Source organism: Chrysochloris asiatica, unplaced genomic scaffold (genome assembly GCF_000296735.1).
Source record: "Chrysochloris asiatica unplaced genomic scaffold, ChrAsi1.0 scaffold00152, whole genome shotgun sequence".
NCBI classification, from domain to species: domain Eukaryota; kingdom Metazoa; phylum Chordata; class Mammalia; order Afrosoricida; family Chrysochloridae; genus Chrysochloris; species Chrysochloris asiatica.
In genome coordinates, this window is record NW_006408670.1 from 791,931 (window position 1) to 796,934 (window position 5,004).

Below are 5,004 nucleotides of genomic sequence, written 5' to 3' on the forward strand. Positions count from 1 at the left end.
GATGGAGCTGTGCAATCCAGTGCTAAAATAACCACCTGATGTTGAGCTAATTTTGTTTACAATTGAGTCCTTTTGTTATCAGGGACATCCAGATTAGGGGGTGGTGTGGTACTATCAGAAAAAGCACTGGACCACAAAGTCAGTTTGAACCACAAGGTCAGTGGTCAAACTCACCAGCTGCTCCTTGGAAACACTATACAGGGTCACTATAATTTGTAGCAGACTTGACAGCATTTAGCAATAACAGAAAGTAGCAATATTCCATCAATCTTCATTACGTATGTTTAAGTCCATGCCATATACACAGTATATGAACTCTCATTGCTGCTCATTCATATGATTTCTATAGTAGTCACCCCAGGTAGTCAAGTTGGCCTCCTACAGCATCATGCATCCTGAATAGGACAACATATTGTTCATTTATAGATTTTCCTTAATCTCACTTGTGCTACTTGTAACAAATTAACCCACCTTGAAAGGGGTTCCTCCAAAAAAGTCTCCAGTATCTGTCCAAATTAAAATCAACAGACATTCCAGCTATGTCAACAGAGACTCCTTCTCTCATAGAATATCTAGACAAACTATGATGACCAAAAGTTGTCCATGGGCTTCCCCTGGAAGAAAATACCCCTTTTACAGCTATGCCACACATCATTAGAGCAACTATTACTCTCTATATACTGAGATCTCTTGGAAAGGGACTTATGATAGGGAGGATACTCCCTTTTGCAGGTGAAGTATGCCAGAGAACATATATTTGGCTCTATCCTATATCAGGAAAGTCTGCACAGTAGTCATGCTGAACTTGTAGAGAGCTCTTTCTATGTTCCAAGGTATAATGAGTTAATGTCTTAGGATCTGTGAGAGTCTCTAGTGTGTGAGTCCAACTCATATGACCAGGGCTGCAGAGATGATGCAGCTTAGAAATAAAACACAGACACATGTTAGGGATTAAGGGAGACCACAAGACTCATAACTTCTAGGATCAAGAGCCAAGCAGGACTCATGATTTCTAGGATTAAGAGCCCAGTAGGACTCATGATCTCTAGGAACAAAAGCCTCCACAGTTTACATCCCCCCAGGATGCCATACATCACTGACATTAAAAGGGTCTTTTGATGTTATACAGATTAAGTAAATGTTCTTAGGGTAGAGAAAAACAAGACTCTAATTCAGGGATGCATGGGTAGGTTTTTAGAGAGCACAATGCAGGGTGCCAGTTATTACATCTGGTCATCAAGTACCAATCTGGCTTTCCATCACGACACTAGCAATAAGGAGCAGCTTTCTGCATCTTTATGCCGTGGTCCAAATGTGACTCTCTTCCTCCTTTGTCTGTCCTTGGTGGTCTGTACCAATCTAGTTCCAAGAAAACCCAGCACAGTCACTAATTGATGTTCTAATAGTGCCTGGGAAAAACAGAATGAAAAGAAAATATAATCTTTCCATGAATCTTTTGAAACCCCCTTGCATTTGTTTGTTTTCTTTTATGTTCAATAACTCCCATACGTTAATAGGGGTTCTTGTTGTTATGTGTCATCAAGACAGTCCCAACTCATAGGAACTCTATACATAATAGATCAAAGCACTGCCCGTTTTAATGCCATCCCCACAATTGCTGCTATGTTTGAGTCCATGGTTGTTGTTGTTTCTGTCAGCTGTGTCAATCCATTTCCTAGAGTGTAGACACTTGTGGAAAGAAAGAAGAAAAGGCATAAGAAACTGCGTGAATTTGCAGAACATTTGTAAGCCAGCATATAGGCCAGGTTGATTGAGGTGTGTGTTTGCTGGTTAACCTTGTATACAATGAACAGCTGGTATGCATGCATAGGAGTAGGGTTAACAAGGAAATATTTCACTACCAGGAAACTGCTCTGGCCCTAAAATCAAAGAAAAACAACTTCTTGAGAGGTCAGCATGTCATTTTAGGTCCAATCCCACCCGAAGGGATGTTCTTTCATTTTCATATACTCTTCCCTGTTCTTGTTTAATTGTTGCAACACAAATGCGTCACAGAAGTTATCGCTTTGCTTTGTAACACATAAAAAGATTTGTGCCTGCTGAATAAACAAGGCTTTTCACTTGCCTGCTGGCAAGACTGTTTGAAACTCATTCTTGTCCATTGCTTCACCAAATCCGAATTCATTCTTAGGGATGCTGGACGATCTCTACATTTGGCGACCCCGACGTGCTCTGTTTGTCTCCATGCACGAAATAAGTAAGTTTCATTTTTATTCGGGGTATTCCAGTACAGAACAGCCTTAGTACTATAAGTAAATAAGGTGCGTGTGATGTTAGGATACAATTAACATGGGACAAGAAATAGCCAAAGAACAAGTCGATATAAGACATCTGCAACAATTACTAAAGGCTATTAACTGTCAAGTAGAGCAGAGTGCTATACAAAATATATTACTTGCCATATGAAATAGCTGTCCTTGGTTTCCAGAACAGGACACTTTAGATTTAGAATTGTGGGAATGGGCAGGAAAACACATGAAACAAAAATATCAGTAAGTTGAGTTTTGTGATATTAAAATATTAACCACGTTGAGTATTATTCGAGCTAATTTGTACCCCTTAGATACTCAGGATAATGGTAGTGAATACGGAAGTTGCGCTGACGGGTGAAAGGAAGAGGCTAGACCAGCTAGACCTGAGTATGCGGTCCCTGAGACTCCAGAAATGGGTCTTTAGAAAGGAGTGGGGGTAGCCATGACCATTGAGTCAGTAAATTCTAGTGGAGATGAGGGTGACGACCCTTTCCTTTCATCTTTAAATTCTGAGCCCAAACCTTCTGCTCCTAAACAGCCTCCTCTACTACAATATTCTCAGTCCCAACGTTCAGATCCACCATGGATACTACCACCACCCCCACACATTCCTGCTGCAAAAATGTGCCAGGCTCTTCTCATTTCTTGGCGCCAACATGAAGAAGCACAAGCCGGGGATGAAGATGCACTTTTAGATGCTTTCCAGCAATAGTGTGCAACCAGAGACTGGTACATGAATCACTGTCCTTTTTCTATGTTTAAAGAATTAAAGAAAAGTGTCAATGAAAATGGACCACAGTCCCATTTTACGTTTATAATATTCAAGTCAGTAGATGAAAGCTATCAAAGATGCCTGTTGATTGGAAAATTTTGGTAAAAGTTATTGTTTCCATCTTCCAAACTTTTACGATTCTATTCTCTGGTACCATTAAATTTAAAAACAATACTCTCTACGACTCCTATTTAAAGAACACTTAATATATTTACTGATGGTTCCAAAAAAAAAAAAAAAAAACAGGCTTAGCAGCCATTACATGCATTGATCCAACCAGCCATCAATAGGTTTTCAAATCTCATCCTGGTTATGCTACAGCACAGCAAGCTGAAATAGGGGTATTTCGTATTATTTTTTTCATTTGAAATTCAATGATTCCAAAATAACATTTCAAATATTAGCATTTCTAACATTTTATAAACATTCTAAGTGACTCTTTGTATGTAGTCAATGCTATTCCTTTACTACAACATGTTTGGATCTATTCTTTATAATTCCGTTGGTCAAGCATGTGTAGAGTGTGTTCATCATACACTCGATTGTCAACTAAAAAAAAAAAAAAAAAAAGGGGGAGTATGACACCTAGTACCCTTTTACACTTAGTATTATATACTTTATTTTTTTAAAAAAAAATATTAACACCTCAGGACAAACTGCTTATCAACGTAGGGTACAGCTTGTCCCTGCAGTCCCTATCATTGAGCAGGTTTGAATGAAGTCACAATAGTCTGATACCTGGGATGGTCCTTATAAAGTGATTGCATGGCAAAGGGGGGCAGTTTGTAACACTATAGATCATCGATCCCACTGGGTACCTGCCAAAAGAATGAATAGATCTGTCTCCACTGTAAGATTTCTCTTCTGGTGTCTCCTGGCACTTTGCCTACTACCTTTTGGAGGGATCCAGGTCTATTGGACTCATATTCTAAATCCCCCACTATTTAATCCTTTAACTTGGTGGCATCCTGATCCTCCACTCTCATACAATGATACTACTAGACTGGGGGAGTTTGGATTCATCCTTCTAGTTCGCTACTTGAACAAACTTCTTGGGTTAAATTTAATTCCTCTTTAATTCTACATTCGCCCACTCCTCCTATGTGTCTGTCTATCACTGCTCATGGCAATCATTCCTATCTTCCTGTACGCTCTCAAGAATTTCTCTATTATCAACCTAAAATGGGTAATCATCTGGCTAATCTAACCTTTATATCAGCCATTTCAGTGAATATGATGCAGTCTCTTAACACATCTCAAGATCTTGAGTTTCCCATTTGTAGGCCAAAAAGGGCTTGAAGATATCACTTTTATAAAGTCCAATGGTGCCCCTTTCGGGTTGAAGAACATCGTGTATTATCATTGTTTAAAAATGGAACTTTATTGGACTGGGGACCACATGGTCATCTTACCAATATGGGATGAGACATACCCTTTGGATTTCTATCCAACTCGTCTATTACTTGGAGTGAGCATTGCTTATCTGGACCTGTCTTACAACTTGTTGACTAAGAGCATCACAGTTCTCTTCAGACATTTTCCCCACCATGGAACTTATAGTAACAACTCTGACAATTTTACTTTAACATTAACTAAAAATAAGACTGATTCTGTTATGATTTGTAGTACACACCCATACATTATACTGTTGGTGGCATTGTGAGTCAGAAGGAACTCAACGTGGAAAACTTAAAGAGCAAAGTTTATTGCTCAGGGCCAGAATGTCAGCTCAAGCCCAAATCACTCTGACCCTGAAGTGAGGAGGGGAACAGGGTTTTACACAAAAACACAGAGTGAGTAAAACAAACAGACTGGTCTTGTCAACTGGGGTGGTAAATTCCAGCAGACCCTTATCCTGTAAATGGGAGTAAACCCACCAATAAACCCTTATCTTGGTTGAATGGATGGGCTAAGTTTTATCCTGTTTATTCAGGTGTCCTTGAGTCATCCTGGCCTTCA